The 27,602-nt window shown below is 37.6% G+C and overlaps 1 pseudogene; it reads right to left on the minus strand.

Annotated features, from left to right (window-relative positions):
* Positions 1 to 6,881, minus strand: part of LOC113047396 (carnitine O-palmitoyltransferase 1, liver isoform-like) — a 32,068-nt pseudogene extending 25,187 nt beyond the window's left edge.
* Between the last annotated feature and the right edge of the window lie 20,721 nt (positions 6,882 to 27,602).

Consider the following 27,602-nt stretch of genomic DNA (forward strand, 5'->3'; position numbering starts at 1 on the left):
TATGGAAACAGAAGAGACACTGGAACAGTAGTAATAGAATTTCGAGAGAGTATATACCGGGACCAGTGAGATGTTTTAATTTCCAAAGGTTTAGGCATGTTGCTACAAGATGTTGGGAATAGTGTAATTGTGCTCGTTGTGGAGGAAACCGTGAATATGGCAAGTGTGAGGAAGGCGTACAACCAAAGTGTTGCAACCGTGGAGAGGCACTTAGGGCAGCATTCAGAGGATGTGAAGCATTAAAAATGGAAATGGAGATTCAGAAAGGGAGGGTGGAGAAGAAGCTAACATATGCAGAGGCAGCAAAACAGGTTAAAGGACAAACTAAAGAGCAAAGAGGTCAGTCAGTGGTTTCAGTTCCGGAAGAATTTATGATGACTTCAAAGAAAAAATAGCAACATTTATTCCAGAGTTATAAATAGGCCAGGCAAGTTTATTTATATATCACATTTCATACACAATGGTAATTCAAAGTGTTTTACATAAAAGAAAAGAAAATAATCATGATACAATTATAATCGAGTAAAAGTACTTTAAAATCAATCCTAAATGTAACAGGAAGCCAGTGTAAGGACCTGAGGACTGGTGTGATAAGCTCAGATTTTCTGGTTCTAGTCAGAATCCTGGCAGCAGCGTTCTGGATGAGCTGCAGCTGTCTAATGGTCTTTTTGGGAAGACAGGTGAGGAGTATTCAGTGGAATGCAAGATCTCGGATAGCAAACGGTCAGGAATTCAAGCATTTTATTGAAGATTTAAGTATAAACCCGGATGTAAGAAACTTTGTTGAAACTGTGTTTAGATTTAGTTCTACAAGGATATAGGGCATGATAGGGAAGAGGGGATTAGTGGTGGGTGTGCAACATTTATTAAACATGAAATATCATATAGAATACTGGGAAAGGAAGGGATCAAGAATATATTGATGTGGGGTTATGGGGTAGAGGGCAGGAGATAGTTATCTATTTGACACCCTTAATGAAAAGGTATGTGCAGTAATACTAGAAGCAGCATCCGAATCAATTCCAAAATGTAAAGGAAAAACGACTTGGTGGACAGACAAGTGTACTAAAGCTGTGAGTGCTAGAAACAAGGCTTTTAAACTTCTTAAGAGAATGCATAATTATAATCATCTAGTTTTATTCAAGAAAGCTTGAATGAAAGCAATTTGTAACGCTAATAAAATGGTGTTCATCTCCAAGAAAAGGATCAGGTCACATATATATAAGATATCGTAAAGATAGGGATGTGGGAAAAAATGTTGAATTACATAATAGAGTACGGGAGGAAGGAAGACTTCCGAAAGTTTGAAAAGAAGCAATAATAGTAACTATAAGAAAGCCAGGAAAAGATCCATGAAAACCCTCTAATTATAGACCGATAGCTCTTACTTTGAATGTCTGTAAAATATTGGAAAGGGTGATAATGGAAAGGTTAACATTTTTTGAAGCATGGGCATATGAATGGGGATTTAAATTCTCAGTGGAGAAAAGTAAAACAATTTTCTCTGAAGAGAGCTATTCCAGAAGCGAGTTTGAAGATGTATGAGAAATCATTATAAAGGGGTGAAGGTATTTTAGTTTTTAGGTATTTATTTTGATGCAAAACTTGAACTGAAGTGGGACTGAAAATATAAATAAAATAGCGGAGACATTTCAGAAGGTGTTAAACATCATGTGATGTGTAAGTGGAGTGGAATTGAATGGAGATTAATAAACAAAGTAAGTCATTATATAAAGTTTATAGGTAAGTCAAGGAAAGAAGAATATTGCTATGGCACTCAAATTTAAATAGCACTCTTAAAACAACAGGGAAACATCTAAATGGGTTATGTGAACAATGTCATGTTGAAAAAACAATGGTCACCCTCATTGTCAGGGATCTGGCAAGCCCGGTCTCCACCAATCACCAACGCTCACTATCCTCTGATTATTAACCAGCCACACCTGCCCCGCATTACAGAGCCAATCAACTACACAATAAAAGCACTCACCCGTATCTCAGTTCCCTGTCAAGCCTCCAAGGACAGTCTCCTCCTTAAGTTTAAGGTTTTAATAAAATGGGAAAGTGAAATAAATTAATTATTTGATTTTATAAGAGAGACAGGGTTTTTAAATAGAATTTAAAACTCTTTTCCACACTCCGGAGCAGAAGGTGGCGGTAATGCACCTATTTGCGTTGGTGACAGCCGCCATTAAAACCAAGAAGAACTTTACCGCCATGTTCAAACGAACACTTCTCAAACCGCATCGCAAACTTATGTGGTAGGAACTACAGCTTTCGACCTGTGGTTAGAAGCATAGTTTTTTGTTAGTAAGCCGTATGGGCTTAATATAAAGAGCATCTTGGGCACATTAAGCAAGTTAACATGCAGTACAATCTAAATATAAGTGCATTTTAATCTGTATTTTTGTGTGCCCTCTAAAAGCCCTATGTGCAAATGCATAGATAACTAAGGGAACCCCGGAGTATGATGTAAGAGTGAAACCGCGATGAATCAAACATCAAATAAAGCAAAATTACAGGGAACAAAAATTTTTAATTAGTCATCAGGTGCCATGTTCAAAAGCATGATGGGAAATGACTGACTGACGACAAAGTTTAAAGGGATAGTTTACCCAAAAATTAAAATTTTAGGTTTATCTGCTTGCCCCCAGGGCATTCAAGATGAAGGTAACTTTGTTTCTTCAGTAGAACACAAACCATTGCAGTATATCAGTCTTATAATGTATAGACGATAGACTGATGTGTAAAGACAAAGCGATCAGTTTGTGCAAGAAACTGAACAGTATTTATATCATTTTTTACCTCTGATTCACGCAATGTCCAAACTGTTAGAACTCTCCTGAGTGGGTACTCCTGAGCGCATTCTCAGCAGCAGGCCAGTGAGGCGTCTTCTTCTTGTTTGATGGCGGACCGCAGACTTATAGGTGCACTACCGCCACCTATCTCTCAAGTGGTCCATTGACACTCCTAATTGAGATTGAGATAGATTTGCCAAGAAACAGTTAAGGTTTTCAAAGAATACAATATCAGTCACCACTTTTCCAAGCATGCTTACTATGTAAGCAACCAATCAGAGCAAGAAAGGATGGCTACTGCTCAGAGGTTAGCAGCCAATCTACAGGCTCAGTAAAATATTTTTCTTCAACAAGCTACTATTTAGGAGTCAAGCACCAAGGCAAATTATTTGTTGGCCGTCAAATTAGCAAAAGCCAGCAAGCCTTTTTACGAAGGGGAGTTTTTTCATAGAATGCATGGCAGAGTCTGCGAGGCTCTTTTGTCCAGAGAGCAAAACAATTTTTTCAACAAATTAGTTTATCATGTATAACAGTGAGTCACTGTATACAACTAATTGACAAAGATTTGACAAGCAAATATACAGTAGTCTATTCATTAGCACTGAATGAAAGTAATGAAATAAAAGACAGCACAGCTCTTAATTTTTAAATTAAACCAAGTTTCCAAGCATGTGACAGTTGGCACAGAAAATACTGGTTTTGTTTGGCTCTGCCTCCATGTGTGAGCAGACGTTCAACGTGTTGGACATCAATCAAGCAAGCCACAGATCCCAGTTAACTGATGAACACCTGAGATCGGTCCTGAGAATTGCCACAGGTAAACTACAGTAACACCAAACTTCGATGTGCTGCCAAAAAAGGGTGATCATCAACATCGTTCTCAATGAAACTAAATAAGCTAGATGGGTAATCTTTACTTTTTTATGTATTGACTTTCATATGTTATTTATATTAGTTAATATAACTTAACTACTATAATCTGCTACTGGGCCAGCCCTTTGTCAAATTTTAAAACCCAGTGTGGCCCTTGAGGCAAAAAGTTTGCCCAACCCTTCCTACTTCATTTACTCTGTTTTCTAACTCAACCACTCTCAAATGTAACCCTATCTAGAAACACTGCCATCTCTTTATGAATTAATGGAATATTCACGTTGTCCTGGTATTTTAATATACAGTAATGCTCATAGGCTACATGCTGTATAGTGAGAGAGAGCAAAGGTAATCTGATGTAACTGTTATTATAAGCAAAAATAGATTGCATTTGCTTTTTGGCCATTGTCACTTAATCTCACACTTTTCTTTAATGATGAACCAGTCAGACAGAGCCTTTCTCCGGAAAGTCCAGTCCACTCAAAAAAAATTCAACACCTTCAAAGGGTTATAACCCATTTGAGCATGATTAAATATAACACAGTTCTTTCAAAATCCAGGCAAAAATGTGCTCGTGTCTTTGAAAGTTTCTGGAAGCTTCTGTTTCAGTATGAAACTATATGATATGCTAGCCATGTGTTAAAGATCCACAGATGCTCAAATGCTCGTTCAGATTTGTTGTCTAATGGGCAATCAAGAATGAATTGATATATATAATTATATAATAAATATATAATTATATTCTATGGTTACCTGTACTTGACATAAAATCCCATGACATCCTTTGCTGGAAAGCAGACACTGACATAGATTTTCTGATGATTTGACCTGCTTCCTGCTCTCAGTGCCCCTAGTTTGTCCTCTCCTGGAGAAGGAGGTCAGGGCTCATCTAAGATCCTTTGAATCTGGTACTAGATCTCTCTCTGGGTGTCAGCAGGCATCCTGGTAAAACCAAACTCACTGACCTGCCAGTGCTGCAGCATATTTGAGAGGTCAAGAGACTATGTCAAAGACATAAGATTACTTTTTATGTGTGTGTGTGTGTGTGTGTGTCTCCTCTCCCAGCATGAGTGTGATGTTAAACATGCGTGCACACTGAGCTGAACACAGGGGTATGAATGTACCAGGAATACAACACTAGGTGAACCAAAGTACAAGATCTTAAAGTCTATTCCCAGTTGAACAGTACAGCAGCATGTCAGTGGTTGCTGTGTTTACAACTGATTTATAATTCATAGTTTTTATACATTTAGGTAGTTGACAGTTAACAGTACCCATGGATGTCAAAAAACAAAATAATGACAAAAACATAATGTAACTTAAAAACAATTTTTTGTCACATACTGGATTGAGTCCCTCTCTACTGACTTTGCAGCGATACAGAAACAGGGCTGTGAGGGTAATCCCATTGTGAGCTTCCTCTGATTAGCTTTGGCTGAAACATACAGGAAATCCTGTGGCTAAATAATAGGCATTAAGCAAATGTTGAAGGATTGACTGTATCTACCCAGGATGAAATATTGCTTTTTTTTGGTTTTTATATCATTAGGATATTGAAAGAATGATAAGGTGCAATTAGCAATATTGTAAACTCGTACACCATGCCATAATAAATACTCCAGAGATAAACTTACTCTTCCCACCAGTCACTAACCTGTATGATAAAAAAAAAATGATTCACATTTTGTCTCTAAATTAGACATATTAAATTATCCTAAACAAATGTCGATAATAAAACAAAATAACTCTATTACAAATGAAAGATCTAAAAAATGTTGTAATATTGCTGTGTTGATTTTATACATACACTCAATTTACATGATCATACAGTTGGCTATGATAGTATCAGGACATTGCTTTAAAAAATGCTTGAAAGCTTCTGTTGGAGGGTTGTTATTTAACAGAAGGCTGGATCATACATTTGCAACTATTTTAAAAGGTCAAGTCAATTTAAAGCGACTTTTTCAGCTCACATTAGAAAACAATTGGCATAAAGCTGATAAAGCTGTTTTGGTGAAACAAAAAATGAAAATTTCTAGAAAATTTACTCACCCTCAGACTATTCAAGCTGCAGATGAGTTTGTTTCCTTATAATAAAAAAAATGGAGAAACTTAACATTACATCACTTATTTCAATATTCACCAGTGGGTCCTCTGCAGTGAATGGGTGCCGTCAGAATGGAAGTCCAAACAACAGATAAAAACATTACAATAAATTGCAAGTAATCCACACAACCGTCTATTAATTAACATCTTGTGAAATGAATACAAACACTCATTATTTTTAATTATTATTTACTAGAGGGTAACTGATTGACTAGAGATGTGTTGATTCCATTTCAGTTATTGTGATGTTTTATCAACTGTTTGGACTCTCATTTTGAGGGCACCCATTCACTGCAGAAGATCTATTCGTGTTCAAATTAATTTTTCAGAATTTTTGGCACGTACATAGTTCGTGGCCCACATCGCTTTCACTTTCAGGAATTTTTGTAGGTGTTTACCCAGACTTTTGTCAAACTCAGCAACAAGTCTAGTCACTCAATGAATACCAGCCATATCTAGCAGAGGCTAATCAAAATACTGAAACAGAAATAACAGCTGAGATAGCATTCACTGGTAACTAACAAAGCCCAAACATTCAAAACCCTGCCAATTTTAATTAGTCAATTCCCAGCAAACACAGATCCATACACATAACTCACACACATTTTATTTACATTGTATTAACCAAAGTGTATTCAATGAGAGGTACAGCCAGGTGTGGTAAAGAAGTCTGATAGCTGCACAGTAATGGCTTTCCACTGGACAGCAACCTAACTAGGGTTTGAACAGGAAAACACGAGAGAGAAGGAGTCATAGTTAAACGTGTGTGTTCCGCTCTTACAGGAAAAACTAGGTGGATATGTCCTTCCACACTTGAAACAGTTACCCCTGGGTCATTCTACACACTGATTAAACAGAATCCTGGGTTATCTTGTTTCACATTTTCACACGTTTGCTCATAATTCTTCCTGAGGTTAAGAATTTTTCATTGGTATTCTAAGTGGATGTTTCAGAAAGTACATTACTGAACCCTGGGTTAATGCCCTTAATGTTTATAATAAAAGGTTAATAAAAATTGAAATAATGTATTTTTTTATTAAGTCATCTCACTTAGTTTATTAAGTCATCTTTTTTATTAAGTCATCTCACCATTGCTGGGGAATACATGTGTCCAGACATATGCCCCCCCACCACAAGTATTTGTCCAACTCCATTGACTTGCCAAGACAATGACCCCGATTTTGACTATATGTTTTTTTTAATTATCAATATATGAATTTTAAATTTTTTCAAAACAGTCTAAGATATGTTTTGGTCTGATGGTTATTATGACCCAGACACGCACACAATTTTGGCCATCGTACATGGTCGACCGTAGCTTTTGCGCCTATTATTAGCCCACTATTATTTTTTATATCTAACTTTACACGTTGAAGAGGATGTGGGGCTACTCTGACAGTTTTATACAAGAGACTTCTATAATGGGCCTATCCATAATACTTGTATGGCAGTACCCATAACAGTTTGAATTATTTTTAGTTTTTTCTTTCCTTTTATTTTTACTGCACAACATCCTGGTCCCCATTTTGAAAACGTTTTGCCTAGGCTATTTCATTATATTTTAAGGGAAGAGGCAAATGAGCATTCTTTAATGCTTTGCTCTAAAAGATCAGCTCCCTAAAAAGGTGGCTAGGACAGAGGAGGAGACTGTGGAGAAGACAGTGGAAGAGGCAGTGGAGGAGGCAGTAAGGGTGCCAATAGAAGATGGGTCCATGGAAGAGACTGTGGAGGACACCATAGAGGAAACAGTGGAGAACCCACTGGAAACAGGCGAAAAGAGAGGGTTAAGTAGAGCAGCCACCTATAGGTGTTCCTTTAAGAAGGAGTGGTCAACCCGATTGCCATTCATCACAATGAGAACCACCAGCTCTTTTTACTAGTGCTTAGTCTGCAGACAAGAGAACTCCTGTGTCCATCAAGGTGTGAGGGACATAAGCAGGGAGGCTTTCTAAAATAGCTGCATTGGTGTTAGTGCTCCCTCATTCAAATGCCTATGCTGAGAAGGTTTTCTCCATGGTGGGATTAAACAAGACCAAAACCAGGAACAGCTTAGCACCTGACGGAATCCTGTCATCCATCATGACAGTAAAAATGGCTGGCTTGGAACCACAGTGCTTCAAGTGGGAGCCACCAACCCCTGGCCTCAAAACCAGCTAACAACACCTACAATAAACAACACTGACCATTCTCACTCTCTCTCTCTCACACGCACACACACACACACACACATACACACACACACAAATAAATGCTGAATTGAATAAATATTATTTTATTTGTAAGAATGTGTGTCATTTATGAGATCAGACACCCATCCCCATCAAACCCCTGCCGCCATCGCGGCCGCCGCCAAAATCTCACTCTGAACTCAGTTCAAAACTTGAGAGCCCTGCAAGAAGGTAAAAAAAAAAAAGAGGGACAAAAGAGGAAATACTTTTGCTGGGATCAGTACAAAGAGGGCAAGGAGTAATGAGGATTATGGGAAAGTAATAAAAGATAATGGTATGGAAGGACTAGAGATTAAAATCATATTGATATTTGGTGAGGAGAGGGGAATTTCGTCAATAAGTCCGGTGAAATGAACAACTGTATTGAGAAACCAGTTCGGGGATATTATAGTAGCCAAGGATTTGAGAGATGGTAATCTAATGATCGGTTGTAAAAATGAAAAACACAGAGAGCGGGCTGGAAGGATTAAAGAAATTGGGAGGTTTAAAGTAATAAGTACAAGTCAAATTGAAAAAGGAAACATGTGGAGTAAGGGAGTGATATGGGGGGTACCAGTCGGGGTTACAATGGAGGAAATCAAAGCAAATCTTAAAGGAGGATTACTAAAAGGTGTCCGAAGGATGCAGATAACTCGGGAGGGAGTGAGGAAGGACAGTGAGTTTGTGATTCTGGAGTTTGAGGAGGAAGTGCTCCCAAAGAATGTAACACTAGGTTTTTTGAGTTATAGTGTAAGAGAGTATGTTCCAAAGCCAATGAGGTGTTATAACTGTCAAAGGTTTGGCCATACAGCAATAACATGTAAAGGCAGAAGAAGGTGTGCAAGATGTGGAGATGATCGTGAGTACGGTCATTGTAATCACGAGCAACCAAATTGTTGTAATTGTGGGGGTAGTCATAGTGTGGCTTACGGTGGATGTGAGGTGATGAGAAGGGAAATGGAAGTACAATGAGCTAAAATTCAAAATAAGATCTCATATGCAGAAGCTATGAAAATGGTTAGTAAGAGTGATAACAGAGAGGAAAGACAAAATACAAAAGTACCAGACCAAGATAAGGAAGAGATAGTAACGGTTGTTCTAAAGAAGTTAGTCACTTTCATAGCAGGGGTGATAAATGCAACTATGGAGGTTAAATCTAAAATGGAGAGAACACAAATAATTGTAAAAGCAGCAGTTCATCACCTAGATATCAGGGAGCTGACATGGGAGGAGGTGAGGAATGAGCTAATGAAGAAGAAAAGAAAGGCAGTTCCCTGGTGGACAGAGGAGTGTGGGAAAATAGTGAAAGAAAGGAATAAAGCACTCAGAGTATTAAGAAAAACACATAATTTTCATAATTTGATTAAATATAAAGAAACACAAGCAAAGGTTAGGAAAATTATACGAAAAGCAAAAAAGCAAAGCTGGCAGACTTTCTGTAACAAAATTGGTAGAGCAAAAGATGTGAGACATGAGAAGGGCAATAAAAATATCTGGATTAACATCTCCGGGTAAAGATGATATCTGCTATGTAATGATAGAACATTAAGGTGTTTTAGCATCTACAAAGTTGCTGGGGTTTTATAATAAAGTATGGGATTTAGGGAAATTGCCAGCTGGGTGGAAAGAAGCAGTAATTATTCCTATCAGGAAACCAGGGAAAGATTTGTCAAGCCCAATGAATTATTGACCAATAGCACTTACATCACATGTAGGAAAGGTAATGGAAAGGATCATTTACAGATAGATTATCTTTTTATATGGAAAGTAGAGGAATTTTATCACCTCATCAGAGTGGATTTAGGAGGGGTAGAGGAATGATGGATCCTGTTATGTGTTTGGAAACAGAGATAAGGAAAGCTCAAGTTAATAAAGAATCTTTAATGGCAGTGTTCTTTGATGTAGAAAAAACCTACGATATGTTTGGAAGGAGGGAGTAATGATAAAATTAAAAATGATAGGAATAGGAGGTATGACATATAATTGGATTAAGGGATTCTAGGATGAGACAAGTATACAAGTAAGAATTGGGACAGCTGTTTCAAGAAGATACATGGTAGATAATGGTACTCCTCAGGGCAGTGTTATTAGCCCTATACTCTTTTCCATAATGATTAATGATGTTTTTTCACAAGTACAGGGGGATATCGGCCAGTCATTGTTTGCTGATGATGGAGCCTTATGGAAAAGGGGAAGGAACATTAATCATATTAAAGGTAAAATACAAGAGGCAATTAATGTGGTGGAGAGATGGTCAATTGCATGGGGATTTAAGTTTGCAATTGGGAAAACCAAGACAGTATTTTTCACTAGAAAGAGAGGGGTTGAAGCTCAGGTAAAGATGTATGGGCAAGAAATAGAGCAATTAAAAGTTTTTAGGTTTCTGGGTATGTGGTTTGATGATAAGTTAACATGGAATTAACATATCAGAAGGGTAAATACCAAGTGTAAAAAGATACTAAATGTGATAAGATGCTTAACAGCGTCAGAATGGGGGGTAAGTAGGCCTGCTAGTAAAAATGTGCATATAGCATTGATAAGATCAGTATTAGATTCCGGGTGCATTGCTTATGGATCGGCAGCAAAAACGTCATTAAAGAAGTTTGATGTGGTGAAAGCTCAAGCTCTAAGACTATGCTGTGGGGCTATGAAAACAACTCATGTGGCTGCTCTTCAGGTTGAGATGGGGGAAATGCCGTTGCACATTAGACGTAAGCAGTTAATGATGCACTACTGGATAAATTTACAAGGGCATTCTGGGGATCGACATCCTACAACTAAGATACTTCTCCCATGATGGGAGAGTGAAAGAGCTAAACGGGGATACTTTGCATGGAGATGTGAAGAAATAGCTGAAGACATGACATTAAATCAAGGTTGATATATCCCGACAGTGCCATTATCAGAGACTCCACCTTGGTTGTTTCCTCCAGTGTCAGTAGATTTATATTTCCTGGAAAAATGCAGGGTCAAAAAGGATTTGGAAATTTAGCAGGACTGGTGGAAGATAGAATACAAACATTATATCAAACATATGTTCAAATATATACAGATGAATCCAAGGATCCTAATACAGGCAAAGCAGGTTTTGGTTTTAGTATCCCTACATTACATGTCTCTGGTTAGAGAAGGACTTCATATCATCTATCAGTGTATACAGTTGAGATGTTGGCAATTGTAATAGCAAAAAAAGTAAAAAAAAAAAGTTATTATATGTACTGATTCATGCTCTGCATTAATGTCACTGCAGTCATTTACATCTAACAGCAGACAAGATTTAGTAAATGAGATCTATGAAATATTGAACAGAATTAAAAATATGAACATGCAGGTAACATTTATGTGGATTCCGGCACACAGAGGGATTAAAGGAAATGAAGATGTGGATACATTAGCAAAACAGGCGCTGATGCAGGAGGAGGTCCTGTGTGTTCCACTCAGTAAGTCTGAAGCAAATGGAATTATTAAACGAAACATCATTAAGGAGTGGCAGAACAGTTGGGATACAGGAAACACAGGGCGACATCTCTATATTTTACAGCAAAATGTGGGTACAGGAAGGATAGCCAGAAGAAACAATAAAGAGGAGATCATTTTAGCAAGGCTAAAGGTACGACATACTAGGCTTAATAAAACTTTGCACCTAATAAATAAACTCCCTTCAGGAGTGTGTGAACACTGCCAAATAGATAATCGCCATGGGTAAAATAAAATGAGAATGGATTAACTTTACACCGCTTCGAGGCGCGACTACGGAGTCCATAACATCTGAATATTAATTTATATAGCTTAAGTCAACATTGAAAATAAGGGAAATTTCTAGAGTTACTCATCCAAAATACGGGAAATTTCAACATTCATCTTTTTGTTGCTATCCCTCTGCTGACAAAAATTCGTCGTGCAAAAATTCGTACTATAAAACTGCTGCATTAACTAACGTTAAGCGATTTGTGAAGCTAGGTCTAACGTGACTTTAGTTACAGATTGGCGTGAAATCGTGCTCTCACAACAACCACGCTATCTTAAAAAGCCCAACATCACATTAAGGTTGTTTTCAAGTAAGCAAACGATGCTTTGAAAACATCTGTTCCCTCTCGAGGCGGGAACGAGACATTACGTCAGCGAACTCTTCCCTTCTCCACTTTCACTGAAATCTTATTGGCTAACGCCAGCTGGGGACAGCTGGCCAAATGACATGAAGCATGCAAATACTGGCGGGTTAGCGGGCAGTATAAAATGCATGGGCGCGAAAATTACATCAGAATTCACGCTAGAAGTCTTATCTAAGTCATCGTGGAAGTTGCAATAGAGGACTACTCACCCTGTTTTTCCTCTCCGCATCCGATGGCTGCTAATGCTAGATTCGGACCTTCACCAGTTCTGTGTGACCTGCCTGGGATTCTCACACGGACCACACTTGCGCCCACTGTGCCGAGCTGCCAGTGCGCGCCCTCAGAGCCAGAGTGGCTTGGAAGACAGCGGGCCGCTGGTGGGCCCTCCCCCGCCTGAAGACGAGTTTGACGTCGGCGTGGTGGACTATAGCTTCCGCCCCGCGAACTTCGTCCTCTTCGGAGCTGGCGAGGAAAACGACTCCATGTCGCTTTCGACGTCGAAAAAGGTTTGGGCCTCTCAGTGGGATCGCCCCTACCAAGAGGGCCCTGAGACTTCCAGGAGGAGCTCGTCAGGGTCTTCGGAAAGGCCGTCACGGAGCTGGGTCTCGCTTGCAACGCACCTGACGAGCCTGTGATAGGTAACTGGACTCGTGGCTCCTCCAGTCGAGCTGCTACCAGACGGCATTTAGGCATGCAAGAGCTTGTGGTGAAATCGTGGGCTGCACCCCAATCGGCGCACACCCACTCTGCTACGCAGGCCATATCACGCACGTGGACGGGGCGGAAACCCTCCCCCCGTTGAGGAGACTGTTACCGCACACCTGTGCCCGTCTCCCTCTGCTTTTGGTTTCGGACCACAGTCTAGAAAGAGCGAGTGCAGCTTCTGCTCTTCATGCCAGGGCAATACTCAAGGTGTTTCAGGCAGATGGCGGCACAGTAGCGCTGACGTCATCAGGGATCTGCGCGCGGCAACTGATCTCGCGCAGATTGCTACTAAGCGCTCTGCTCAGCCGTTTCATGGAGCTCATGGTCATCTTTACAGGCACCTATGGCTTACCCTAGCTGTCCTGAAAGACGCGGACCGTAGGACGCTCCTAAACGTTCCAGTTGCTCCCTCCGGCCTCTTTGGTGATGTTATGGAGCTTTTCTCCATAACCACAAGTCCATGTGTGAATGGTTGTTAGCACTAACGGTTACTAAACTAGCAGCTAGGTAACTTCAGAGTGCAGCTTACCGCATTACTGTATACTGTTTTGCCGCTGTTCCGTTTCTATGATTTGCAGCTCCTGAACCCATCCATTTGTGAACTGTACATGAGACTTGACTTGTAGCTTCGGAACTATTCTGAAGTGTAGGCGCTCACAAAACAAACAAGGTAGCCGAAGATATCTGTAATGCAAAAGTGCTGCGACAAGTCTTCGTCTGTACTTCACTATTTGTTGGGAATTTCATATGGATCCAAACCGTTAATAGTGCAGATTTTGTACACATACCGGTCCCTGGCATCCCTATTTAGCGTATCCCTATAAATCCCACAACCTTTTCGCGATTTTGACATTTTTTTTTCTTTCTCCCAACTCTGCTCTTCTCGTTCAACTGGCTGTATGTTTACATTCCCGAAGCTGGCAACATGGCCGCCACGTCCCAGAATGCAACTTGGCGCCCAAGCCCTATATTATAGAGCGACGATAAATCTTTTTGTGCACCTAAAAATACAATAACGAATTTTCAACAATATTTAGTGATGGGCAATTTCAAAACACTCCTTCAAATCTTTTGTTTCGAAGCAGTGATTTGAATTGCGTGTCAAAATGCCAAACCATAGACATCATATAGGTAGACGCCCCATCGAACGCTACTGCCTATTGGCACGAACGAGCCGTGGAGCCGCCATCTTGGACCGGTCGCCAGCTCCACTCAGTGTAACTTGTTTGCCAGGTGCAATGAGCTGTCAGCGCATTAAATTAATCATATCTCACTGAATACCTAACTTATTTTGACGTGGGTTATTTTGCTGTAAAGGTCATTCATGCAGCTATGATACAGGGCACATGGTTCAGCGTATTTTAATATTCATAATAGGCTTTACAGTTACATATTATATTCTGATATAAGATATAAGTGACCAGACGCCCAAAATCTAAATATGTGAGGTAGAATATTTATAAATCACACACTATAAATATGAAAAAGAAGCAGAAACAGATAGTTGCAGTAAAATAAGATATTTAATAAGTTGAAGAAACAATTTATTATAATTTGTGACATATACACTCTCTCTGGTTCTCTCTCTCTCTCTCTCTCTCTCTCTCTCTCGAAGCCCCTTTCACACTGCACATTGGACCCGGCATATTGCCGTAACATTGCCTGGTCGCCTTCTGTGTGAAAGCAACCACGTCCCATGATTGATTCCCGCATTGAACCCGGGTCGGGGACCTAGTAACATTGCCGAGTTCAACCCGGAACGAGCGCTGTGTGAACAAAAGCCAGGTCTAATGCCGTGTCGAAGTGATGACGTGCGTTATCGCGCGACCCTTTTACCGGCTGTTTTGAAGGAAGATCAACGTTCGCGACAGAAAAATATGTGCAAACTGTAATGAAGCAGAGATCAGTTTGTTCCTCAATTTCAGTGCTGACAAAGATCGTCTGCTTGCTTCAGTGAAAGTATAACGTGCCTAATTTTTTTTCGACTCGTACATTAAACGTCACGCCCTGATGTCATGTGTCCTTACGGGATCTTCACGGGTTGTGTGTGAACGCACATATCCCGGGTCATCACTGGCAGTGTGAAAGTGCAAAATCTAGCGACCCGGGAACAATTGCCAGAACACTTTACCGGTGTATATGACGGAATGGCAGTGTGAAAGGGGCTTCACACACACACACTTCTCCCTCCCTCCCTCCCTCCCTCTCCATCGCAAACAAACACACACTTTTCTCTCTCTCTCTCTCTCATACACTCACACACACACACTAAAACCCCTGAAAGAGGACTGTTTTGCAGAGCTTCTTTCTCGTGCTCCCTTTCTGTAGTTCAAAAGAGTAGAGTTTGTCAACATGGTGGAGCCTAATCTTTAGAAACACAGACACAAACAATGACAACATATCAGACTGATGCTTGTCAATGCCAAACTGGGTCTCCTCAATGTTCTCCTCAGGAAGGAAAACATCATCTGTCCCAATCTCCTCCCACACAATGTGTGTGACTGTTGACACCTGAGGAGTTTGTATTGCTGAAGTTTGGCAGATCACCCTCTCTGCAGCTCTCAGCACCTTATAATAATAATAAAAATAATACATATTTATATAGCGCTTTACACAGAACTCAAATACACTTTACAGAACAGAGAAAATATGAACAAAGCAACCTTGGGTGGTGTTGGCACAGTGGATAAGACACATGCCATTGGTGTGAGAGACCCGGGTTCGAATCCACTGTGAGACACCAATGTGTCCCTGAGCAAGACACTTAACCCCTAGTTGCTCCAGAGGTGTGTGACCTCTGACATATATAGCAATTGTAAGTCGCTTTGGATAAAAGCGTCAGCTAAAATGTAAATGTAAATGTAAACCTTAATATACATTACTTCCTGATATCAAGTGCGCAAATACAAATAACAGTTATTATGTTCTGTCGAACAATGTATGTATTAACTTCAGATTGGATGGTGTTGGTACAACCTGGTCTCACAGAATTCCGTGAAATGTCCACGGGTCCTTAACTCAAAATCCGTGAAGCCGTCACGGAATTGCCCCAAATTCCGTGACCCGGCCACGGATATTTCTCCAACGCAAGTCAATGACACTGACCTCCCGTGATCCACACACGGATACCCGTTTCAATGACGGAGTACAGAACTCGCTGAACGGACGTGCTTTCTCATTTGGAAACGCAACATTTGAAGTATTTGTTTCTTTTCCAACATCAAATGCCATAATGACATTAACCAGACAGCTGTTGTAGTTATTGCATTGTCCTGTCATCATAAAAATTACGTTTGTTTCAGTTACAAAAGTCCCGTGATGGCACGGACCTCCACAACCTGACCTCACTCACTTGTTTAGGAACTTACAAGCTTTTCGTCGACACTGTTGCAATGGCATGTAATTAACTTGGCATTTTTTCTCGTCCTGTCATCATAAAATCCAGTTTGATGGCGTTTTACACACATTTTGGCTATAGTCAGAACTAAAATCTGTGATAGGAGCACGGAGTGAGTCTGTGTTTAGATCACGGATAACTCTAACGCAAGTCAATGACACTCATCGTCCGTGGTCCGTACACGGATCGTTTCAGTGATGGAGTACAGACCTCACTCAATGGACATGCTATCTCATCTGGAAACGCAACATTTGAAGTATTTATTTTTTTAAACACCAAATACCATGACAAACCTGACTGTTATTGTAAGTATTGCATTGTCCTGCCATCACACAGATTCACTTTGATTCTGTTAGCCTAACTAAAATCTGTGATAGGAGCACGGAGTGAGTCTGTGCTGAGATCACGGATAACTCTAACGCAAGTCAATGACACTCTTCTTCCGTGGTCCACACACGGAAACCCAGTCTCACGGCAGTTCGTGATTTTGTCACGTAATTTAATCTATTTATTCGTGGCAGGCACACGTTTATTTCCTTATTTTCATGATTGCAGCACGTTTTTTTAAACTAATGCATTTCAACTGGAGGCATCTTTCGTGCATCAGCACAATATTTTCTGATTAATTATTATTATTATTATTTAATTTTTCACAGGACAACAGAAGAAACTCACTGAAACTTGAAAAAAAATCGGAGCTTAACTTACTGTACAAAACTGAGCAACATACTGTATTGCTGGTGACAAAAACACATTAAAACTTTTTTAGCTGTAAAATGCGCATTGGTTCTTTTTTTACTTTTTCATTGATTTTTATTTTTTTCATAGGCCTAGATTAATTTTTTTTTTTATTACAGAATTCAATATCAAGTCCTTGACACATAACTGTAACACATTTTTACATTAAGAAACAATTTAGTTTAAATAAAAAGAACAAAAAAAATAAAATAAATAAATAAATAAATTATTTATTAGCGATAGGCCTACAGATTTATTAAGAGTTTTTATTAAGGCTATTGTAAAGGATTCTTAAAAATGCTGTCGCTGATGAGCCTCTGATCGCTGTCAGATTCTGTGATATGAATGTCCGCTAATGGGTTTCGAATGAGCCCCGCTCGGCCCGTGTTCTGGCTTACTGTAATATTTCACCTGTAATAAGACCGAAATAATATAATTAAAATAAAGAAATGAATGAATACATGATAACATCTAAATAAATGTTGATAGATTTAGCGTTATAGTTTTAAAAATATTAATAAACAGCAAATCAACACAGCTTCGAAATAATAACCGAGAAAGACCTAAATAATAATAATACATAATTAATAAACAGCGCCGCCCCTCCCACCACGCGCATCACGCGCTGTGCGTCAACCCCAAAGCGTCAAAAACTGAACCGTGGTCAAGCGCCTCTAGCGTCCCTGACATGAGATGTTTATCGCTTTGAAATCACGTTCAAGAAGTCTCATTCAGCACACATCGCGATACTTTCCATCAGTTTGCAAGAGCCGCAGGTTGGGTGAGTTATACAGTCTATGGTGAGTAGTAGTAAATATGCTATTTTAATGCCTGTCCTAAAACGTATTCTGTCTTCTTTATTAATCAGATGAGCGCCTTATGTTTACTCTCTGTATTACATCGGTCATCCTAGGCTGTCTTTGAGTTTCATTGTGTTTAACTAAATGAACACAGCTGCTAACTGGTTAAACTCTATCGGTCACGTGACGTGACGTGACGTGCCACAGACCTTTTATATTCATTTCAGGTTCAAAGATGTAAGTTGTATTTGTAGTAAAATCATGGTTACCATGACACCTACAAAAGTAGGTAAAACCCAGTAAACAAGACATTTACCATGTTTTTTTTTTTTTTTTTTTTTACCACAGTAACTGTAGCTTTACTGTAGTATAGTAATAGCACATTAATCACCAAATTAACTATAGTTGTACCACTGTAATGGTAGTGTTTTAATGTGCTTTTATATTTCACAGACTTATTTCACAGTAATCACATTTACTGTACCATGCTTGTAATACCTTTTTAATGTAAAAAAAAAAAAAAAAAAAAAACATTTTTCCCATATTGCAGTTCAATTCATATTGGTTTATATCTTAAATATTTTGCTCACAGATCACTATTAACATTCTGTATATAATTCTGTTTTATTTTCTTTCCCCTTGTATTAATTTTTTAGCTGAAAAGACGTAAAGTAAGCAGTCACCCCAGTGGTGTTTGTGGAGAGGTATTCCTTCAGAAATGGAGAAGACAGAAAGCTGCAGAGGCAGGTTGGTCTGTGATAGTTTGTCCCTTTTATCAAACATTCCTGTTGTTATCATTTGCACAGCATTTTGTTGTTTCTTAAACTATTGTACAGTCCAAATACCCACACTTGCCATCTTTGCACATTTCCTTTATTTGGCCCAAGTGAGCATGAAGATCACAATGTGTGTCGATCTTAACATGACAAAGTTCGTTTCAACTTTGTATTTTAAAAGAAACTTCTAAATGTCTTTTCAATAGTCCCTATTAAAGATGACAATTTATTTTGTGGTGCTTCTAATTAAGTGATAAAAAGAAGTTACAAATGATGTACAAAATAAATATACTTTTCTGTGCACCAAGAAAACATGCAACACTTTGTTTTACTACTAAATTAGTCTCAATTTCTAATTATTATAATTAATATTTCACAAACACTGGAAAGTTGCGTGACCTCCTGTGAGATCTCTGCAAAAAGTCTCACATTAATTCCAAAACATGATGCATGATGGGATACACTAAGCGTTGTATAGCGCTCCGGAGCAGTATTGGAGAGGTTTAGTGTGTGTTAAGGACACCGTGCTTTGGCATTATTAAGACCGGGGACAGTCTCATAGTCACGTACACACACTCTCAAGTGAATAAGACCTCAAGTGTGGGTATCTGGAAAGGGGAAAAGTCTTTAAAATGATCCCTAAATACAGTCGCACGTCAAAGTCTTAATAATTCACTAATGCTTTCATGGTCTAAAAAATAATGTATGTAAGTAATGTATAAGTTAAAGTATATAGTAATGTATAAGTTGCATGTAATGAAATAATATTTCCTTTCTTTCTGTCTTACAGGATTGTTTGCAGATAATGCTGTTCTTCTTTTTCAGAAGTTTTTGGGGAGCCAACCCTCACAAACCTTCCTAAAAACTAAAAGAGCTATTACTGAGTCTCAGCGACTCTTGCCACGATCAGCTCTTCCCAGGTACATTTGTTTACTCATCAAATGCTCTGGTCTGAATCTTACTTTAAATTAACTTAATTATATGTTTAATGAGAAATATTGCTCATTGCACACATATTAAGATTATCTTGTTTCACAGAAGAGAAGGAAGACCAAGGAAATGATTTGCTCAGGATGAGAAATGAAGATGGTCATCTTGTGCTCAAGCAAACAGAAGTCCTCTGGTATGTGTGTGTTGAAGCAATGCTGTGTTACAGGACTTTATGATGATCTCTCACAGGACTGGTCATGTCAGCCATAATTATTCTTTCCAATGTTTTTATATTTATTTTATTTTATTTGATACAGCTATAATAATTATAGCATGTTAGCAAAGTTTGACTGGAACATTTTTAATCTAAAGTTTTAAAAAAACACCACCTGTTATTCTTAAAAGCATACAAGTGTCATAAAAGTGGTTTAATTGATATAAACACCAATTGATATTATCTCACTGTTTTGTGAATGTTGTGTTATAAATTGTGAATTGATAGTTGATTGGTTTGAGCAAAGCCTTACACTGCACAGACTAAAACACATTTGTGAGAGAAGTCATTAGCTCTGGAGAAAGACTCTAGAGGAAGAAAACACATTTACTGCAACAAAAGATGAATTCTAGAGTCTCTGAGAACTACACATGCTAATGGAGTCTCATGAGCAAGACCTTTGCCTCTGTAAATTTTTCTAAATTCTTGCATAATGAAATTGTTTATTGCAGTATTTTAATTTGTACAGATGATCTCATCAAACCAAATGAGGGGTTTTGACCAAGTGATGCTCTTGAAAGGACTGAAAGAAGAGGATGTGGTAAATTGTCTTCAGAGAAAAAGCTTCTGAAAAGATCTTAAAACAGCTTGAAGAATGGTAAGTGTACAGTACTACAAGGGTCATAGTTACTCACCCTGCTAAAATCACACAGAACATAAGATGAGCTCTCTGTCCATTAAACAACTTCATCTGGATTGTTTGTTTCACTTTGACCAGGTCTGGGATCTTAGGACTGAGAGATCTCACTGGCACCCAGTTAACCTCCATAGAGAACATTTATCAGAAGCGCTGTCTGGGTAGGGCAAGAAACATCATCAAGGATGCCTCTCACCCTAACCATGGACTTTTCACCCTCCTTCCATCCGGCAGGCGTTACAGGAGCCTACGCTCTCGAACTAGTAGGCTCAGGAAGAGCTTCTTCCCCGAGGCTGTGACACTCCTGAACACCGCACCACCAATCTAACCTGCACCTGCTCTTTTACTGCACTGGTCACAGTACTTTACACACATGTATTGCACTACTCATATTTTGCACAGACTGCACATGGTTAAATCCATTACACTATAAACTGTCTAAAGCTGTTACTGTACAAGCACAGTAAACTATTTCTACAATAAATATAATTGCACTACTATTATTTTGCATTTAATAAATTGTTAAACTATACTTTTGCACACTCATTCAACTGTATTTATTATTACTGTTCTCAAGTTCCTGCTATTCATAATGTATATATAATCCTTCTTTGCTCTGTTCATAATGTACATACAATATCTACATTACATTCATATTTATATTCTGTATATACTCTGATCAATATTGTATATAGCAACTCCACTGTACATTCTGTATATCATAGCTTTACTTACTCTGCACATTTATGTATATAAAACACTATATTCTTGCACTTCTGGTTAGATGCTAACTGCATTTCATTAGCTCTGTACTTGTACTCTGCATAATGACAATAAAGTTGAATCTAATCTAATCTAATCTAATCTTCTGGCTGAGAACAAGCTACACCACATCAGTGCTGGACATCAACCACAAGCTGTTTCCAGACACGAGAGAAGATCACGATGAAACCAGTTTAGATGTGATGATAAGGAATCATTATTTTCTGGAACAGTATCACATGTCTTATATGTATCACATGATCTGTATCACAGTTGACTGAATGGGACTGTGACTTTTAAGGACATTTCATCACTCATCTGTGTGAACTGATTAATATATGAGGTTAATGTATTTTTGATTATGAATAATTATTTTCCTTGAATCTTATTTGTCTTGATGCTACTTTATCATCTTTATAGTCTATGCTTCAATAAAATGAATATGATGAATATTGTGTTCTGAAGATTCTTGTTAAATACATCATTTTACTAGGTAGGCTCATATGTGTTTATTTTAGACTTGGAAAAACTACATAATCATTATTGGGATTATTTTTTACTTAAGACATAAAAATATTTGATCAGATTAATGACATCTGGGACATCAGTACACCAGAAAGTTATTATTGTTTATATTTAGTAACAAATGCCAATTGTTTTGTGAAAGAAAGGGAGTTACGAGATTAATTATTTTGCATTACAAGATGGTGCCATGGGCTTTATTGTTACAAACACTTGAGGGATAACTGAGAATGTAGCAGGAATGATCAACGTGGATCTTGTACTCCATTCAAACCAAGAGCACACACATTACTGAAGTCCAGTACCTGAGGAGCAAGAGACAGGGGTGAGAGGACATTTTTACACTGATTTTGCTAATTAGTTATTAGTAATATATATATATATATATATGAATGAATTTGTCCTTGTGTAATAGTGAAGTATCACAATGTGTATACATTGTCCTTGATTACTGCTTAACAGTGGGGAATAGATAAAGGCAAGTTGTTGCAGGTTCATCCATTATATTTCTTGCCATTTACTTCAAAAATCAAAGAAATAATCTATTATTTTCATTATTAAATCATTTCTTTATAATTTTTCCATGTTTCATCAGATGGCCTCACAATGTCCTGTCAAAAGGTATAATAACAATGATGTAAGAATTAGCAAACAGAGGACTGTGAAAACTGTCAGATATAAATGTGGACTCAGCTCAGTTTGTTGTCCATGATGAGTAGAATACATATATGTAGGTTTTACTGCCCTTCTACCCCCAGGGGCCCAGTAGCACCCCCCGGAAGAGCCCAAAACTGTACATTTCAAATGGCTGTAAATCAGAGTCCAATTAACATATCAAAGCGAAAATCAGCATGATTACTACTTATGCTATGCTGATAAAATAATGTTGGGCACAGTTTTCAGAAATGAATGGAAAGGTGGCATAAAGGCATTTTACATATTGCATACTCTAAAATACTAAATTTCACCATGCCTCTCAAATATATCATAGTGGTTTACACAGTGAACATATTTATATGTCTAGTTTACCATTCAATATATTATTTATTTAATTTCGTTAATAAAACTTTTTAAACTACATTACCCATAAGCCTCCATCGTTCTATCTATGGAAAGGGAATACTAGGCGCTGTTTTTGTAGTTCATTGAAGTTATTCTTAGGGTTAGTGTTAGGATCTCGGTAAAAAGGTGATTTTTCTCAACATAGAAACACCCAATGTTGACTTAATATATTTACTAATGTGATAATAGCAGCAAAACATACTTTTGTAACATGATCCGCTGTTTAATATGGATTAAAAGATAATCCAACCACAGACAGTCCTGCGATGACAAGGGACATTCACAGCCAATGACATCAAAGCTGAGCAGCGTCATCACACTTCCTTAACCATTTATTGTCATTCATGAACGCTCTTTTCCGTTTTTCGGCGAAAGGGATAGATTGGTTAACAATAAATTAAATTTGCCACCTATTAGATAGGGTTTTTATTAACGTCTACACCTTCTTCCAACAATAATGCAAATACAGAAATTATTGTTATTCAGCTTGACAACAATTTGGCAATATCGATGTGTACATGTGTGTGTACAACACGTGATGTGAACTGCACAGTCACAGTTGTATCTTATCTAACCAATAGATTCATTTCATTCAATTTAAAATATACATTTTTTCCTGACCAAAGACAAGAGCATTTACTAATAAAAAGTAAAGAGTTAAATTATTAAGTTATTAAATTATTTAAATTTGTTTCTGTGATTTGCCTTGCTTTACCAATTAATCTCTAGTAATAAAAACTGAAATAAAGCATAATGAACATACATAATTTTGTAAGAGTTTTCCAGTATTTATTGATATGTCAAACTCATTTAAAGACAAAGTGTGCATATTACTGCACTGTCACCAAGCTCGTTTTTAAAGAATAAAACTATGAAGAAAAAAAAGGCAGTTATGTTGTAAACGTTAACAATTTTCAGTGTGCAAATTCTTTTATTAAAAAACAAAACATTATAAATATGGTATATATCTTTCAGAGAACACAGTAAAACTATACATTTTCTTAAAAGATTCTATTGACCAAAAAGTGATACACACAATGTAAATGTTTCAAACTCACAAAATAACATCATGAAGACATGCATGTCAAGTGTGCAATATCATCTATAAAACTCAATCAGCAGAGCATCACGTAAACACTGATTGTCCGAACAATGGAAGAAAGATAAAGTATACAGGAAAACAAACACCTGCTACATAAAAATGCAGAAATATAACTTTAACAATAACATCATTCACTTCATGACTGGAACTAGGGGATTGCTGTGCATGAATATGTCCTTTACTAAAACTCCTGATGAGAACTGAAGCTTTTTTATGATAAAAGCCCCAGAAGTAAAGTTTACTGTATGAAGCTTGACAAAGAGAACACAATGCTTTATCAATATGATAAATGCTATTTTTAACTATTGTTGTCGTCACTGGTTCTGTAGACAGTACAGTATATGGGTTGCTGGAAGGTCACAATGTATTCATTATAAGGTTAATTAAAACAAAGTTACATCTTCTGCAGAAATCAAACCACTGCAAAGTCTTGAGTCACTGATCCAGGGACCATTTCTCTCTGTGTGTGTGGGGGGGTTAAAGAGTTAAAGAGGTGAGTCCTTGTGCATGAGGGAGATCTACAGTGTTATCTGGAAACAATCCTGTAAGACAGAAAGGATAGAAATATTATGTAATTAAATGCAACATTACTGTGTTTTTTTTAGACCATGAAAGCATAATCTGCAAAGATGCTGTATAATTACATGTTAAATGCATCCATTATTAAAAGCAAGTCATTAATAGCAATATCTAGTCATGGAGATCACGTATAGTGGGAACATGAACTGATGGGGCTTATTTGAAGTAATTTAATGAGAAGCCAATGAATAATATAAACTTTCTGACTGTGTGGGGCAACTGATTTTCCAATATTGTGATAGTGTCAGATGAGATTGTCCAGGGGCTTGTACAATATCATACAAGTGTTAAATTGAATTAGTGAATTATTAAGACTTTGACGTGCGACTGTATTTAGGGATCATTTTAAAGACTTTTCCCCTTTTCCAGATACCCACACTTGAGGTCTTATTCACTTGAGAGTGTGTGTACGTGACTATGAGACTGTCCCCGGTCTAATAATGCCAAAGCACGGTGTCCTTAACACACACTAAACCTCTCCAATACTTCTCCGGAGCGCTATACAACGCTTAGTGTATCCCATCATGCATCATGTTTTGGAATAAATGTGAGACTTTTTGCAGAGATCTCACAGGAGGTCACGCAACTTTCCAATGTTTGTGAAATATTAATTATAATAATTAGAAATTGAGACTAATTTAGTAGTAAAAACAAAGTGTTGCATGTTTTCTTGGTGCACAGAAAAGTATATTTATTTTGTACATCATTTGTAACTTCTTTTTATCACTTAATTAGAAGCACCACAAAATAAATTGTCATCTTTAATAGGGACTATTGAAAAGACATTTAGAAGTTTCTTTTAAAATACAAAGTTGAAACGAACTTTGTCATGTTAAGATCGACACACATTGTGATCTTCATGCGTCACTTGGGCCAAATAAAGGAAAATGTGCAAAGATGGCAAGTGTGGGTATTTGGACTGTACAATAGTTTAAGAAACAACAAAATGCTGTGCAAATGATAACAACAGGAATGTTTGATAAAAGGGACAAACTATCACAGACCAACCTGCCTCTGCAGCTTTCTGTCTTCTCCATTCTTGAAGGAATACCTCTCCACAACACCACTGGGGTGACTGCTTACTTTACGTCTTTTCAGCTAAAAAATTAATACAAGGGGAAAGAAAATAAAACAGGAATTATATACAGAATGTTAATAGTGATCTGTGAGCAAATATTTAAGATATAAACCAATATGAATTGAACTGCAATATGGGAAAAATGTTTTTTTTTTTTTTTTTTACATTAAAAGGTATTAACAAGCATGGTACAGTAAATGTGATTACTGTGAAATACAGTCATATAAAAGCACATTAAAACACGTACCATTACAGTGGTACAACTATAGTTAATTTGGTGATTAATGTGCTATTACTATACTACAGTAAAGCTACAGTTACTGTGGTAAAATAAAAAAAAATAAAAAAAAAAAACATGGAAAATGTCTTGTTTACTGGGTTTTACCTACTTTTGTAGTGTCATGGTTACCATGATTTCACTACAAATACAACTTACATCTTTGAACCTGAAATGAATATAAAAGGTCTGTGGCACGTCACGTCACGTGACCGATAGAGTTTAACCAGTTAGCAGCTGTGTTCATTTAGTTAAACACAACTGAAACTCAAAAGACAGCCTCGGATGACCGATGTAATACAGAGAGTAAACATAAGGCGCTCATCTGATTAATAAAGAAGACAGAATACGTTTTAGGACAGGCATTAAAATAGCATATTTACTACTACTCACCAGACTGTATAACTCACCCAACCTGCGGCTCTTGCAAACTGATGGAAAGTATCGCGATGTGTGCTGAATGAGACTTCTTGAACGTGATTTCAAAGCGATAAACATCTCATGTCAGTGACGCTAGAGCGCTTGACCACGCTTCAGTTTTTGACGCTTTGGGGTTGACGCACAGCGCGGTGGATTGCGCGTAGTGGGAGGGGCGGCGCTATTTATTAATTATGTATTATTATTATTTAGGTCTTTCTGTGTTGATTTGCTGTTTATTAATATTTTTAAAACTATAAACGCTAAATCTATCAACATTTATTTAGATGTTATCATGTATTCATTCATTTCTTATTTTAATTATATTATTTCGGTCTTATTACAGGTGAAATATTACAGTAAGCCAGAACACGGGCCGAGCGGGGCTCATTCTAAACCCATTAGCGGACATTCATATCACAGAATCTGACAGTCGATCAGAGGCTCATCAGCGACAGCATTTTTAAGAATCCTTTACAATAGCCTTAATAAAAACTTTTAACTTTAGAGTCTAAAGTAAAAAAAATTAAAAAAAAAAATTAAAAAAAAATAAATCTGTAGGCCTATCGCTAATAAATAATTTATTTATTTATGTGTATATATTTTTGTTCTTTAATTTAAACTAATTGTTTCTTAATGTGAAAATGTGTTACAGTTATGTGCCAAGGACTTGATATTGAATTATATTGAATTAAATCTAGGCCTATGAAAAAAATAAAAATCAATGAAAAGTAAAAAAAGAACATTGCGCATTTTACAGCTAAAAAAGTTTTAATGGTGTTTTTGTCACCAGCAATACAGTATGTTGCTCAGTTTTGTACAGTAAGTTAAGCTCCGATTTTTTTTTTTCAAGTTTCAGTGAGTTTCTTCTGTTGTCTGTTGAAAAATTAAATAATAATAATAATAAATTAATCAGAAAATATTGTGCTGATGCACGAAAGATGCCTCCAGTTGAAATGCATTAGTTTAAAAAAACGTGCTGCAATCATGAAAATAAGGAAATAAACGTGTGCCTGCCACGAATAAATAGATTAAATTACGTGACAAAATCACGAACTGCCGTGAGACTGGGTTTCCGTGTGTGGACCACGGAAGAAGAGTGTCATTGACTTGCGTTAGAGTTATCCGTGATCTCAGCACAGACTCACTCCGTGCTCGTATCACAGATTTTAGTTAGGCTAACAGAATCAAAGTGAATCTGTATGATGGCAGGACAATGCAATAGTTACAATAACAGTCAGGTTGGTCATGGTATTTGGTGTTGAAAAAAATAAATACTTCAAATGTTGCGTTTCCAGATGAGATAGCACGTCCATTGAGTGAGGTCTGTACTCCATCACTGAAACGATCCGTGTACGGACCACGGAAGATGAGTGTCATTGACTTGCGTTAGAGTTATCCGTGATCTAAGCACAGACTCACTCCGTGCTCCTATCACAGATTTTAGTTCTGA

Source organism: Carassius auratus, chromosome 28 (genome assembly GCF_003368295.1).
Source record: "Carassius auratus strain Wakin chromosome 28, ASM336829v1, whole genome shotgun sequence".
Lineage (NCBI taxonomy): Eukaryota > Metazoa > Chordata > Actinopteri > Cypriniformes > Cyprinidae > Carassius > Carassius auratus.